We start from the raw sequence: 16,324 nt of genomic DNA on the forward strand, positions 1-16,324 counted from the left end.
TGGAGCCAAAGCACAACATCCAGTTGTGGATGTGACTGGTGATGGAAGTAAGTCCAATGCTGTAAAGAGCAATATTGCATAGGAACCTGGTATGTTAGGTCCATGAATCTCCGTAAATTGGAAGTGCTCAACAGGAGATGGCAAGACTGAACACCAACATTTTAGGAATCAGTGAATTAAAATGGACCAGAATGGGTGAATTTAATTCACATCATCATTATATCTACTACTGTGGGCAAGAATCCCTTAGAAGAACTGGAGTAGCCCTCGTAGTCAAAATAAGAGTCCGAAATGCAGTCCTTAGGTGCAATATAAAAAATGACAGAATGATCTCTGTTCGTTTCCAAGGCAAACCATTCAATATCACAGTAATCCGAGTCTATGCCCCAACCACTAATGCCAAAGAAACAGAAGTTGAATGGTTCTATGAAGACCTACAAGACCGTCTGGAACATAAAAAAAAAAAAAAAGTCCTTCTCATTCACAGGGGACTGGAATGCAAAAGTAGGAAGTCAAGTGATACCTAGAGTAACAGGCAAGTTTGGCCTTGGAGTACAAAATGAAGCATGGAAAAGGCTAACAGAGTTTTACCAAGAGAACGCACTGGTCATAGTAAACACTTTCTTCCAACAACACAAGAGACAACTCTACACATGGACATCACCAGATGGTCAATACCGAAATCAGATTATATTCTTTGCAGCCAAAGATGGAGACGCTCTATACAGTCCGCAAAAACAAGACTGGGAGCTGACTGTGGCTCAGATCATGAACTCCTTATTGCCAAATTCAGACTTAAATTGAAGAAAGTAGGGAAAACCACTAGACCATTCAGGTATGACCTAAATCAAATCCCTTACGATTATACAGTGGATGTGACAAATAAATTCAAGGGATTAGATGTGATAGATGGAGTGCCTGAAGAACCATGGATAAATGTTAGTGACATTTTACAGAAGGCAGTGATCAAGACCATTCCTAAGAAAAAGAAATGCAAAAAGGCAAAATGATTGTCTGAGGAGGCCTTACAAATAGCTGAGAAAAGACAGAAACTAAAGGCAAAGGAGAAAAGGAAAGCTACACCCATCTGATGTAGAGTTCCAAAGAATAGCAAGGAGAGATAAGAAAGCCTTCCTCAGTGACCAATGCACAGAAATAGAGGAAAACAAAGAATGGGAAAGACTAGAGATCTCTTCAAGAAAATTAATTATAACAAGGGATTATTTCATGCAAAGATGGACACAATAAAGGACAGAAATGGTATGGACCTAACAGAAGCAGAAGGTGTTAAGAAGAGGTGGCAAGAATAACAGAAGAATTACACAAAAAAGATCTTAATGACCCGGATAACCACGATGGTGTGATCACTCACCTAGAGCCAGACATCCTGGAATGTGAAGGCAAGTGGGCCTTAGGAAGCATCACTATGAACAAAACTAGTGGAGGTGATGGAATTCCAGTTGAGCTATTTCAAATCCTGAAAGATGATGCTGTGAAAGTGCTGCACTCAATATGCCAGAAAATTTGGAAAACTCAGCAGTGACCACAGGACTGGAAACGGTCAGTTTTCATTCCAATCCCAAAGAAAGGCAATGCCAAAGAATGTTGAGACTACCACACAATTGCAGTCATCTCACATGCTAGCAAAGTAATGCTCAAAATTCTCCAAGCCAGGCTTCAACAGTATGTGCACCGTGAACTTCCAGATGTTCAAGCTGGGTTTAGAAAAGGCAGAGGAACCAGAGATCAAATTGCCAACATCCGTTGGATCATCAAAAAAACAAGAGAGTTCCAGAAATACATCTACTTTTGCTTTATTGACTATGCCAAAGACTTTGACTGTGTGGATCACAACAAAGTGTGGAAAATTCTTAAAGAGATGGGGATACCGGAGCATCATTCCTGTCTTCTGAGAAGTCTGTGTGCAGGTCAAGAAGCAACAGTTAGAACCTGACATGGGACAATGGACTGGTTCCAAACTGGGAAAGGAATATGTCAAGGTTGTATATTGTCACCCTGCTTATTTAACTTATATACAGAGTACATCATGCAAAATACTGGATTGGATGAAGCACAAGCTGGAATCAAGATTGCTGGGAGGAAATATCAATAACCTCAGATATGCAGATGACACCACTCTTATGGCAGAAAGCAAAAAGGAACTAAAGAGCCTCTTGATGAAAGTTAAAGAGGAGAGTGAAAAAGTTGGCTTAAAGCTCAACATTCAAAAAACTAAGATCACGGTATCTGGTCCCATCACTTTATGGCAAATAGATGGGAAACAATGGAAACAGTGACAGACTTTATTTTCTTGGGCTCCAAAATCACTGCAGATGGTGACTGCAGCCATGAAATTAAAAGATGCTTGCTCCTTGGAAGAAAAGCTATGACCGACCTAGACAGCATATTAAAAAGCAGAGACATTACTTTGCCAACAAAGGTCCGTCTAGTGAAAGCTACGGTTTTTCCAGTAGTCATGTATGGATGTGAAAGTTGGACCATAAAGAAAGCTGAGCACCGAAGAATTGATGCTTTTGAACTGTGGTGTTGGAGAAGACTTTTGAGAGTCCCTTGGACTGCAAGGAAATCAAAGCAGTCAATTTTAAAGGAAATCAGTCCTGAATATTCATTGGAAGAACTAATGCTGAAGCTTCAATACTTTGGCCACCTGGTGGGAAGAGCTGACTCATTTGAAAAGACCCTGATGCTGGGAAAGATTGAAGGCCAGAGGAGAAGGGAATGACAGAGGATGAGATGGTTGGATGGCATCACTGACTTGAAGGACATGAGTTTGAGCAAGCTCCAGGAGTTTGTGATGGGCTGGGAAGCCTGGCGTGCTACAGTGCATAGTGTCGCAGAGTCAGACACGACTAAGCGACTGAACTGAACTGAATGGGAAGTATAACACAGGTAGCGCAACTGGTGGCTCTGTGATATCCTAGAGGGTTAGGATGGTGTGGGGTGTGGGGGTGAGGTTCAAGAGGAAGGGGATATATGCATACTTACAACTGATTCACGTTGTTGTGTGGCAGAAACCAGTACAGTATTGTAAAGGAGTTATCCTCCAATTGAAAATAAACTTTAAAAAATAAATGGAAAAAAAAGGAATGTGCATCTACTCAGTTTCTAAGTTAGAAGGGATCTTCGTGTGTGCTCAGTTGTGCAGCACTTTGCAACCCCATGGCCAGGCTCCTCGGTCCATGGGATTTACCAGACAAGAATACTGGAATGTGTTGCCATTTCCTTCTCCAGGGGATATTTCTGACCCAGGCAGGGATCGAACTTGTGTCTCTTGCACCTCCTGCACTGCAGGCAGATTCTTTACCACTGAGCCATCTAGGAAGCCCCAGAAAGGATCTGAAGGACCTCATAATTTCCTGTAGATAGGGACCAGCATGATCAACTGTCTCAGCTTTCCTAGGACTCAGGGGTTTTTCAGGACAGGGGGCTTTTAGCACTAAACCCAAGACTGTCTTGGGCAACCTGGATGGGTGGTCATTCTAGCAGGGGCTGAGCCTGTTTCATTGTTGAATTTGTCAATGTTTCTAACACAAAGTCTAGCACATAGGAGATAATTAATAAGCTCAATGGATATCTGTTGAAATGAGGGAAAATGGTAACGTAAGTAAAGGCACCTACTTTAGGTGATGCTAGTCATTTTGGGGGCAGAAATTGTGGGCAATATGGGTTAGGATCAGGTTGAAGACAATCTTGAAAGTCAAGCTGAATAGCATGTATTATAGCTTACTGATAATTGGTATCCACAGAACGTTTTCAAACAGAGTGACATGAAAAAATCTGTTTTTCCTTATTAAATCTGAATTGCTGAATGGGACCAGTTATAGAGTCTACAAGTTGAAGTTCAGGTAGAAGTTTATTAGGAGTCCAGATAAAAAGTGAAATAATACACCTTCAGAACCATTAAGGGAACTAAGAGCTTCACTGAGACCAAATTGCCAACATCCTCTGGATCGTGGAAAAAGCAAGAGAGTTCCAGAAAAACATCTATTTCTGCTTTACTGACTATGCCAAACCCTTTGACTGTGTGGATCACAATAAACTGTGGAAAATTCTGAAAGAGATGGGAATTCCAGACCACCTGACCTGCCTCTTGAGAAATCTGTATGCAGGTCAGGAAGCAACAGTTAGAACTGGACATGGAACAACAGACTGGTTCCAAATAGGAAAAGGAGTACGTCAAGGCTGTATATTGTCACCCTGCTTATCTAACTTATATGCAGAGTACATCATGAGAAACGCTGGGCTGGAAGAAGCACAAGCTGGAATCAAGATTGCCGGGAGAAATATCAATAATTTCAGATATGCAGATGACATCACCTTTATGGCAGAAAGTAAAGAAGAACTAAAAAGCCTCTTGATAAAAGTGAAAGAGAGTGAAAAAGTTGGCTTAAAACTCAACATTCAGAAAACAAAGATCATGGCATCTGGTCCCATCACTTCTTGGGAAATAGATGGGGAAAGAGTGGAAACTGTGTCAGACTTTATTTTTTTGGGCTCCAAAATCACTGTAGATCGTGACTGCAGCCATGAGATTAAAAGACGCTTACTCCTTGGAAGGAAAGTTATGACCAACCTAGATAGCATATTAAAAAGCAGAGACATTATTTTGCCAACAGAGGTTCATCTAGTCAAGGCTATGGTTTTTCCAGTGGTCATGTATGGATGTAAGAGTTGGACTGTGAAGAAGACTGAGCGCCGAAGAATTGATGCTTTTGAACTGTGGTGTTGGAGAAGACTCTTGAGAGTCCCTTGGACTGCAAGGAGATCCAACCAGTCCATCCTAAAGGAGATCAGCCCTGGGATTTCTTTGGAAGGAATGATGCTAAAGCTGAAACTCCAGTACTTTGGCCACCTCATGGGAAGAGTTGACTCATTGGAAAAGACTCTGATGCTGGGAGGGATTGGGGGCAGGAGGAGAAGGGGACGACAGAGGATGAGATGGCTGGCTGGCATCACTGACTCGATGGACGTGAGTCTCAGTGAACTCTGGGAGTTTGTGATGGACAGGGGGGCCTGGTGTGCTGCGATTAATGGGGTCACAAAGAGTCAGACACAACTGAGCGATTGAACTGAACTGAACTGAATCTAATATATCTTATTTTTAAATTGGCATTTTCTTATTACAGCAGTTCCCTCTTATTCATAGGGGATACTTTCCAAGACCCTCAGTGGATTCCTGAAACCACAGATTGTACCGAACCCTATATTTCCTATACATAAATATACACCTATGATACAATTTAATTTATAAATTACACATATGATACATATATGTAATTACATATAAATTACATATGATACATATACACCTATGATAAATTAGACACAGTAAGAAATTAACAATAGTAACTATTAATAAAATAGAACAGTTGTGACAATATACCATAATAAAAGTTATGTGAATGTACTACTGTGACTGCTACTGCTGCTGCTAAGTTACTTCAGTCGTGTCCGACTCTATTCAACCCCATAGATGGCAGCCCACTAGGCTCTGCTGTCCCTGGGATTCTCCAGGCAAGAACACTGGAGTAGGTTGCCATTTCCTTCTCCAAAGCATGAAAGTGAAAAGTGAAAGTGAAGTCGCTCAGTCGTGTCCGACTCCTAGCGACCCCATGGACTCTAGCCCACCAGGCTCCTCTGTCCATGGGAGTTTCCAGGCAAGAGTACTGGAGTGGGGTGCCAGGGCCTTCTCCAACTACTGTGACAATATAGCTGAAAAAACAGCAGCTGCTAAGAGACTAATGGGTGGGAAGAGAATTCAGCATGGATTCATATATACACTGAACAATGGGATGTTTTCTGTCCGGGTGGGATGGCTTGAGATTTCATGATGTTACTTAGAATGGTGTGCAATTTAAAACTTGTGGACTGATTACTTCTGGAATTTTCCATTTAATATATTTTCAGGGAGTGATTGACCATGGGTAAGTGAAATCTCAGCAAGTGAAACTGCCAATAAGAGGTGCTACTGTATATGTTCTTTTTAGAAACTGTTTCTTCCATACCTTTCTTTCCCCTCCTTTCTTAAATGTTAGTATTTATATATAATATTAATTTTAGTTAGCAAGAAATGAAGGCCCAGCAGTAAGGTTCATTCAGCACGTCTTAAGCAGGACTAGGTAAGAAGAGGCTTTGTTTTTTTTTCCTGGCAAGGGGCAGTGATTTTACACCTGTTGCTGTGTAGTCACTAAATTGTGTCTGACTCTGTGACTCCATGAACCGTAGCAGAGCAGTCTTCCCTGTCCTTCACTATCTTCCAGAGTTTGCTCAAACTCATGTCCATTGAGTCAGTGATACCATCCAACTGTCTCATCCTCTGTTGCCCGCTTCTCCGCTTGTCTTCAGTCTTTCCCAGCATCAGGGTCTTTTCCAATGAATCGGCTCTTTGCATCAGCTGGCCCAAGTATTGGAGCTTCAGCTTCAGTATCAATTCTTCCAGTGAATATTCAGGGTTGAGTTTTTAGGATTGACTAGTTTGATCTCCTTGCTGTCCAAGGGACTCTTTAGTCTTCTCCAGCACCACAGTTCAAAAGCATCAGTTCTTCAGTGCTCAGTCTTCTTTATAGTCCATCTCTCACATCCATACATGACTACTGGAAAAAACCATAGCTTTGACTAGATGGACCCTTGTTGGCAAAGTGATGTCTCTGCCTGTCAATATCTAGGTCTGTCATAGCTTTTCTTCCAAGGACCAAGTGTCTTTTCATTTCATAGATGCAGTCTGTGTCACCTGCATTAGCAGGCAGATTCTTTACCACTGAGCCATCTTATAAGCCCAACCTTACACTACTTCAGTGCTTTCATAGACTGCCACACCCGGACAAGGTGTTCACTGAGAAAGACAACCTACTGTTTTTCTTGAAGTTAAGTTTATCCAGTTCTTAAATTCTGCGAATGTAACCTTCCCACTTTTTTGGTGTAAAAAAGTATTACTTCTCTTATGAAATGATGGTCATAGTAGATCGCAGTTGGTAATGTCTTTCTGCAACAAAAGTCCTCTGCATCCCCTTATTGGTTTGTAAAATGAAAAAATCTTAAACTTCTGCTTCATTCTCATGCTTCTTCTGGCTCAGATTTTACATGTAGATACATATACATTTGTGATGGATATGACTGACCCATATTCTGTCTCCTTTTCATACACCTTCCTGTACTGCAGAGGCTAGAAAACCCACAACTATACATCACAGATTTTTTTGCCACTAGGATTCTGTTTCTAAATTATGATCTATCTGTAGTCTGCAAACCCAAGAGACTTGAAAAGTAGAAGTGAGGTAGGAGCCACCTCCTGGCTGCTTTGGCGCTTGCTGCTGGCCAGCATGATTGTGAGGTGCTGGGCTTTTGGCAGCAGTGTTCCGCATCCAAGCACTAGCTCTTGGCCACTGAAGGCTTTGAGGCAGTGTTAGCAACATTGCCCTCTGGATCACAGCCAGAGCACTGTGTTCTTGAATTCAACAGTTTCAGCAATAAAGCTTTGTTTTTTAAAAATATTTATTTATACAAAGAGTCAGACAGGACTGAGTGACTAACACTTTCACTTTCATTTAGTTATTTGCCTGTGCTAGGTCTTTGATGTGGCATGTGGGATCTAGTTTTCTGACCAGGGGTTGGACCTGGGCCCCCTGAAATGAGTGCAGAGTCTTAGCCACCGGACCACCAGGAAAGTCCCAGCAATAAGTTGTGATTCCTCACCTTTCTTATTTTTTTTTTTTAAAAAGGCTGTGCTGGGTCTTTGCTGCTGCATAGGCTTTTCTCTAGTTGCAGTGAGCGGGGGCTACTCCCTAGTTGCGGCTTCTCTTGTTGTGAAGCACGGGCTCCAGAGTGAGTGGGCTTCAGTAATTGCTGCAGGTGGGCTCAGTAGTTGCAGCTCCCAGGTTCTAGAGTACAGCCTCAGTAGTTGTGGTCCACAGGCTTAGTTGCGCTGGGGCATGCAGGATCCTCCTGGATCAGGGATTGAACCCATGTCTCCTGCATTGGCAGGCAGATTCTTTACCACTGAGCCACTCAGGAAGCCTGACTGCTCAGCTTTCTGAAGCTCCCCTCCCGTGAGTGTGTTTACTAATCCCATTCTAGGAGCCATTTCTGGGAAACAGCAGAGACTCTGCTCCTTCAGTTCTTCAAACGATTTTGTAAGCATGCATGTCCCTGTATTAAGGTATTTTCTGTTTAAAATAAAAGTGGTTTCTGTTTACTGCAAATAACCCTGACATATACAATACCTGACTGAGCAGTAAGTCCACTGTTTCTTCTATACTTCCCCTACTTGCCGCTCCTCATCCTCTGCCTTCCCTTTCCCTCTTCTTTCTATAATACCAAATGCAGTATAACCTGGTGTCTTCATCCTTGGTCTTTTGAGGCCCTGTAGCTGTTTCTTGAGCCTCCAGATAAAAAGAAACCCATGATGGGCTTCCCTGGTGGCTCCGTGGTAAAGAATCACCTGCCAATGCAGGAGACATGGGTTCAGTCCCTGAGTCAGGAAGACCTCACATGTGGAGGAGCAACTAAGCCGGTGTGCCCCAACGACTGAGCCCACGTGTTGCAACTACTGAAGTCCAAGTGTCCTAGAGCCCAGGCTTGGAAACAAAAGAAGCCATCAAAACGAGAAGCCTCCACACCACAATTAGAGAGTAGACCCTGCTCACTGCAACTTGAGAAAAGCTCTGGTAAAAATGAAGAGCCAGCACAGTCAAACATAAATAAATTAATTAATTAAAAAAAAAGAAAGTAACTCATTATCACAATATTTCACAAGGTGGGTGGGAGGTGGGAGCAGCTAGTCTCCTGGAGGTTGAGGTTTTCCCTGATACCCGAGAGGCTATCTGACTCCGTGTCTCAGGTTCTCACTAATCAAGATGCCAGTGGCTTATCTTTACCCACTGGAGGGTTTGGGTCTGTGATGAGGAACAATAGCAGTTTATTCCTTGGATTCTAGGTCCCCTGAGACACAATTTCTAGTTTGACTCATTGGGCATCATCATCGTCAGGAAAGTGACAGTACTCTACATGTATGAATTATTAACCTAAAACTAATATTATATGTTTCCATATTCTTTTAACATTTTTAGGAAAAAATGCTTTTCTCTCATAAACACAATTCTTTTTTTTGAAAGTTGTAATGTGTTTTCATTGATTAGAATTGTTTACAGTGTAATCATTCCATCATACCTATAATATACAGTCATAATCAAATATCTGATACTAAAGTAACTTACTGATAAATTCTAATATTGAACATAGAGTACTTCCATCTCTGTTAACAATAAAAAACAAAACCACTGAGTTTATCTTGGAAAATTTAAATTCTGGCCATTATATTACAAGTTGGGAATCTGAGTAATCCAACTTTGAGATGACTTTCTCACTGTAGAAGTTTGCTCTTTTGGTGAACGTTTGTTTTGGGATTTCCTCTTGTCTCAAGCCATTCTTGCAAACGACGCACTTTGGGGATGGGACCTTTCAATCGCCCTCGCCCTCTGCCTTGGTCAGTGTTCTGGACCTGGCCTCTCAATCCCAGCTTTTTACCCTCTGCCTGAGTATATTTGCAGAAGAACACTCCTTGCGCCTTCCCCAGTGTTTCCTAATCCACTGACACCAGCGTGTCCTCTTCTGCCATGCTGATGCTCACCCCTCCTCATCGTCCTCTCATGCAGCCAGGACTGCCTCTGCAACCACTGTGCCAACGGTTCTCCCACGTGCGCAATCTCTGTGCCCAGAAAGCTTAGACAAACAATTCTCCAAAAAATTTTTAAAATCTCCTTCCTCCCTTGTCCCACCCCTACTGCCACTTTGCTATAAGCAACACATAACAATACCTTATTATGCCAGAATTGTGAATAGCCTATAGTTTTCCCATGGTACTCTTATTATTGCAAATACAGCTGCCTCTTGTTCCTTCTCCTATCTTTAAACTATGGCCATAGTGATACTGAAAGGCCAATATGATAGACTCCCTTGTAAACTATCTGGCCTAGGATATCCTGGACAATCATAAAAAGATGGGATCGCCTTGGACAAACAGAACATACCTGTTACTGAATCTTGACCCAGAGCCCTTGCAGGCTCTGCAGTGGGGATAGTTATAATACTAATGGAAGTCCTCACACTGGTCCCTCAATTTCCAAAGCACAATATTTAGACAATGTTAAAGCATTGCTGAAATTTAGCTCTAAGAAAAAGTCTGGACTAGGGAAAAAAATAAAAAAGGTCTATTAATGCTGGGAAGCAAAGGAATTGCATAATTTACAGTATAGATGACATCTCTCAATTCAAATAGTTCTTCCTACCCTGGAATTGCTGATTGTAGGTTAAACACCTTATTTTTCATTCACTGGATGTAGAGATATCTTTTCACTAATGCCATCTATCTTTTCAATATTTTTAAGAAGTTACCTTAAGGGGAAATCTGCTTCCAAATTTTAAATGCCTCAGGGTGTTAAGGAGAAAATGGCAGCATTTTCACTGGTAGCTTTTCACAGGTAGGTAGCTTCTCCCAGGTAGATTCAGGGAGCAGACTTATCTTTCAATTTATGGCTGGAACAATCCAGGTGGTAAACGTGAAACATTTTTCCAGGATCATAAAACTGCCGTCACTTCAGTTCAGTCACTCAGTTGTGTTTGATTCTTTGCAATCCCATGGACTGCACCACACTAGGCTTCCCTGTCCATCACCAATTCCCAGAGCTTGCTCAAACTCATGTCCATCGAGTCTGTGATGCCATCCAACCATCTCATCCTCTGTCATTCCCTTCTCCTCCTGCCTTCAATCTTTCCCAGAATTAGGGTCTTTTTCAATGAGTCAGTTCTTCTCATCAGGTGGTCAATGTATTGGAGTTTCAGCTTCAGCATTAGTCCTTCCAATGAATATTCTGGACTGATTGGCATAGATACCTTTAAAAACATATTTCAATGTCTGCAATATTTAGAATGTGTGCCACATACTTTTTAAACGTCTTATTTTCTTTGGGTTCACAACCTGCTGTGTATGAGATACTGCTAGGCACCGGATATGCAACGATGCATAAAATACATTCCATATCCTAGAAGGGGACAGAGGATGAGATGGTTGGGTGGCATCACCAACTCGATGGATGGGAGTTTGAGCAGGCTCCGGGGGTTGGTGATAGCCAGGAAAGCCTGGCGTGCTGTAGTCCATGGGGACGCAACGAGTCGGACATAACTGAGCGACTGTACTGATCCAAGTAGGTTTCTGTAATTTGATCAATGTCCTTCCTTCATACAAACTTTTATAGTTTCCTTCACCTCCACCCAGCCTCTCCAATTATTTTGTGAATGGTTTCTTTAGGAACCCACCTGCTTGGATCCTGTCATCCAGTCAGTCCTTAGCTTTCTGTACAAGAACCTCGGTTTCCCCATCCTTCCCTAAAGGCATGGTTAAACTCCACGTTTTTCCTTTCCTCCGTCTCATTCATCCTTTTGGGTAATACAAGTAAATGGGAAGTCTGGGACCAGAGGCTCATACGAATTTAACTATTACGTGTATTCCAGAAAACCACGGTACCCGCTGACTTCGCTGAGTAAACAGGAAACTATCGATCCCACGCAGGAAATGACCTTGTTTGAGGGCAAGGAAGGTTTCGCAGATGTCCCTTTCCCTTCAGCTCCCTACTAAACTCATTTCCGGGTTTCAATCCATTTGGTCCTTCACCACAACAGCCGACTCAGTCTAACTCTTCCCAGTCCCAGCCTAGACAGCGTCCCTCAGAGAGTGGCCAATTGGCCTTTCCCTTTAGTGGACATTCTTACGCCTTGTTTTACATCACTACGAATCTCAACCAATCAGTAGTTGGGATGGGAGGTACCAAAATAAACCACTTCCTTCCTAAACAGCCGCCCCGCGCCTGCGTCATCCTGATAGATTACTTGTGCAGCCAACCAGCAAGCAACCTTGGGCCCGGCCTACCTTAAACCCAATCAATTAAAATGAAGACGGGGAATTGGGCGGAGAATGGAAAACTTGCCCCCACTTTTGGAAATGGTTTGACGGAGACGCGTACGGACCTCTTAAACTTAGAATTTGCGGCCAATTTTGCCTACTGTATGTCTCAGACGCCCCAGTTCTGTCCCCCCTCAGCCGCACCCCAAGATGAGCCTCCCACCCCATATATCTCCCCCCAGCCCCCATCTCAGTAGAACACGTTCCCATCCCGAGTCTTCAGGAAAAGGACCAAACCCCAAAGGGCCGAGCTGTCCTTGCTCCTCCCCGCGCCGCAGAGCAGGGGGAAGGAGAGACCCCGCAGACTCCCGCGCCAATCTTTCCATTCAGTGCGTCTCTCCTCCCAACCCCACGTTCCCGGGTCGGAGCTGACACGGGAGTGGGAGGAGCCGAAGGCCAGCAGGGCCGGCGGAGATGCTAACGCTTCTTAAGGTGGCGCCGAGCTGTGAGGTGCCTGGGCCTCCAAGCGACTGGGATGTGACGTTCTCCTGCCTCCCAACTTCGCTTCCCATGCAGTTTCTCATCTCTGGTCCCCTCACCTTACGCCTGATTTTATTTTCAGAAAGAATAAACAGGTTAGGTAGAGAATACAAACGAATTAAACTTACAACAATAAAGTTACGTAAAAGAAAACCAAACCATGGAGAGAACTTTTACGAGTAATCTCATCTTCTGTGTTCTATTCTTTTCTCCCTGAGAGTTCCTTTTAAAGTAGCGGGTAGATGTGCAAATGTGGGCTCCAATTTTGTCTGATAAATATTTCTAAGTGAATCATTTGTGTGTTTGCTTTTTGTCTCCCCACTAGATCTGACGGCAGTCCCTAAAGGAAGCAAGAGCCGGTTGCTTAGTGGCTGTGGGTTACCGCCTACTACTCTTACGGAGGGTCCTCTGGAAACTGGAAGAGCGGAGGTGGTATATTGGGCCTCCTGCCAGTCTTGCCTCTAATTCAGTCTTATCATTTGTAAAATGGGAATAATAATAGCTACCATATACGTTCAGTGTGAGTACTAAAATACTTCGTGTAAATAAAAACACATTGTGATCTGAAAGGTGTAAACAAACATCAGATAACATTACAAATATAAAGCATACAGTAAATATTTACAAGGGCTTCCCTAGTGGCTCAGTCGGTAAAAGAATCCCCCTGCAATGCGGGAGGCCTGGGTTGGGAAGATCCCCTGGAGGAGGTCATGGCAACCTACTCTAGTGTTCTTGCCCGAAGAATCCCATTGACAGAGGAGCCTGGCGGGCTGCAGTCCATGGGGTCGCAAAGAGTTGGACACGACTGAGCTACTAAGTACACGCAAATATTGACAGTCGTTCGATAGCTTTTTAAACAGTATTAAAAAACTATCTTGTAAAATTTCAAACACATGCAGAAGTAGAATAGTATTAAAAACAGAGGCTTGAAAAAAAGCCCATGTTGTCATAAGCAACATTTGGCTAGTTTCTTATTATCTATACCTCTTTCCTTTATCACTTGATTATTTTGAAGCAAATTTCAGGCATTCCATGACTAAATTCTTTAGTATGAATCTTAAAAAGATAAAGATCTTTAAAAAATAATAGCATAATTCTTTAACATATCTAAAATATAGCAATAATTCTTTTATATCATCAAAGTCAGGATTGAAATTTTGATTGAGAAATTGGTGTCTTTCCCAGTTCCTCTGTTCAAATCAGGATCCCCTGAAATGTCCATATATTGTATTTGACAGGTGTGTCGTGTCTCTTGATCTGTATACATTGCATTTGGTTGCTATGTCTTTTAAGACTCTTCCAACTTCTAGGTTCCTCTTCCTCCATGCATGTATCTAAGTGCATTCTGTGCGTGGAACCACAGTCCCTCCCCAGCACTATGAAGTAGGTGATATTATTATCCCCATTTTACTGATGAGGAAAACTGACTACCAGAGCAGTTAAATGACTTAAGTTCTGTTATTGAGTGTCAAAGCTGGGATTTGAATACATGAATTCTATCTACTTTACCATGTTTCATGTAACACGCAAGTGTTTCATAAATGCTTCCAAAATATGTATTGTGGTATATTGGTCACCAATATTAGAAGCATTTTGCTCAAGGTAGAATAGCACACATGAATAATTAGATACTAGATTCTATTATTGAGAAGGGTGGATCCTTTACATTTTGATTCTGTTCCATATCACCTTCCTTAATAGAAAGTAAATGGAGAATGAATGCAAGTGCTTCTTCCTGTCTCAGGGGAAAAACAAAACAAAACTAGCTTTTCAGGTTCTTTTTTAATCAAACAAAACAAAACAAAACAAAACACATAAGCAAAAACCATACAAATAGTAATTATAGATATAGTGAAAATGAGAAATTATAATAATCTTTAAGCTTACATTTTTGGTGTATATCCATCTATGTGTGTGTGTATGTGTACATACACAAATATATACATACAGATATCAATACATATATATTACAAAAATCACCTACATAATCATATTATACAAACTGTTTTTTAACATGATATTCTCACTGGAAAATATTTAGATGTATGAAAAAAATTAGTTCTTTAAAATAATAACATGACTATTGCAAAATAGCTAAATGGTAAAGTCATAAGAATTAAAACAATTACTCACTAATTCTACATTCCAGAGTGAAATATATTTACTCATTTAAAAGCTAAGTAGTATTCTATTACGGAGAAGGCAATGGCACCCTACTCCAGTACTCTTGCCTGGAAAATCCCATGGACAGAGGAGCCTGGTAGGCTGCAGTTCATGGGGTTGCTAAGAGTCAGACATGACTGAGCTACTTCCCTTTCACTTTTCACTTTCATGCATTGGAGAAGGAAATGGCAACCCACTCCAGTGTTCTTGCCTGGAGAATCCCAGGGACGGGGGAGCCCGGTGGGCTGCCATCTATGGGGTCGCACAGAGTCGGACACAACTGAAGCGACTTAGCAGCAGCAGCAGCAGCAGCAGCAGCATTCTATAATATAGCAGTACCATAAGGTATTTAACAGTTGCCTTATTATAGATGTTTAGCTAATTCCCTACAGCTATATATAGTGCTGCAGCAAATATCTTGTATAGGTCAAATAATTTCTTGACCTTTTTACTTCTCTCAATTTCTAGAAGAAGAGATTCTAAGCCTTCCCTAACTTTCTCACTTTTAGTACTTTGACCTCTCTACCCCTGATCCTCAAATTTCATATACATAAAAAAAGTCAAAAAGGATTGAAGAAAGAAATGTAACAAAACCTGTAACACAAAGTAAGAAACATCTGATGCCAAATTATCTGTGTGTGGGCGAATGAATCAATGTTTCAAAGAGGAGAGAAAAATACGATTTTAATTCTGGATCTTGTAAGAGAGGAAAGGAAGAGAAGGCTCAGCTGGAATTGACTGCCTTTAATTACAATTAAAGGAATGACTTTTAGTTTTGACAGCTCAGGAAAATGGGATAGAAGAATCATTTGGATTTTGAATTTGTTAATTTCAGTCCTGATTTTGCATTTTACTAATAATTTGAACTCAGACACAATCTATGGCTCTATTTCAGCTTTCTCATCTGTAAAATAGGCTTAATAATAGTGCCTTATGGGATTGGGAAGAATTAAATGTGATAATACATGCATAGCTCAGTCAATGCCTGGCACATTGTAAATATAAAATACAGTATTATATATTTAACCAGAAGAGGAAAAAAACTTTAATATATAAATATGAAATGTAGTGATCAAGCTGTAATCCTGAGTATTCTGCCTTTTTATTTTTTGAGCAATTAAAATATTTCACGGATAATATTGTTTTCTTATTTAACAGAAAGTAGAGTAGTTTGAGAAAAGTTCAAGAGGCCAGATGATGAAACACATAAGAATTTGCAGAAGAATTTGCAGCATAATATGAGTTCAAGAGGAAAAATGGAGGTAGTCATCTGGTGGTGTTTTCTGTCTTTGGGTGGGGATTATTCTGTTAAGGGCAGAGGATATGAACATTCTATACTGTGACCCGGATAAGATATGTTATAGAATTGCCAAGTGAATTGAACAGTATTCTTTACACATTTATGTACAGTGGTTTAAAAAGCATTTCCACATAAATGAGATCATTAGATTCTTGCAGGAGCCTTATTGGGTGGGTAAGGCGAGTATAAGGACCTCTTCTTCGCCGCCCTGGATGCCGTAGAACTTGGCCTTGCACAAGTTTAGATTCTCCTAGATTTTCTGATGTTTGGTCCAGAGTTTTCTCGGTTGCACGGTCATTGATCACCTTCTACATTCAGTCGTTCAACAAGCATTTACTGAACTCTGGGATGGTATCAGTGTAATATACTAACTTCGGCCCAATCCCATACCCCTTTAAAAGCTATTC

General features: G+C 41.5%; 1 pseudogene; it reads right to left on the bottom strand.

Moving 5' to 3' along the window:
• Positions 1-9,330: 9,330 nt before the first annotated feature.
• Positions 9,331-9,634, bottom strand: LOC132345343 (acylphosphatase-1-like; annotated as a pseudogene).
• Positions 9,635-16,324: the final 6,690 nt, after the last annotated feature.

This window comes from Bos taurus, chromosome 5 (genome assembly GCF_002263795.3).
Source record: "Bos taurus isolate L1 Dominette 01449 registration number 42190680 breed Hereford chromosome 5, ARS-UCD2.0, whole genome shotgun sequence".
NCBI lineage: Eukaryota > Metazoa > Chordata > Mammalia > Artiodactyla > Bovidae > Bos > Bos taurus.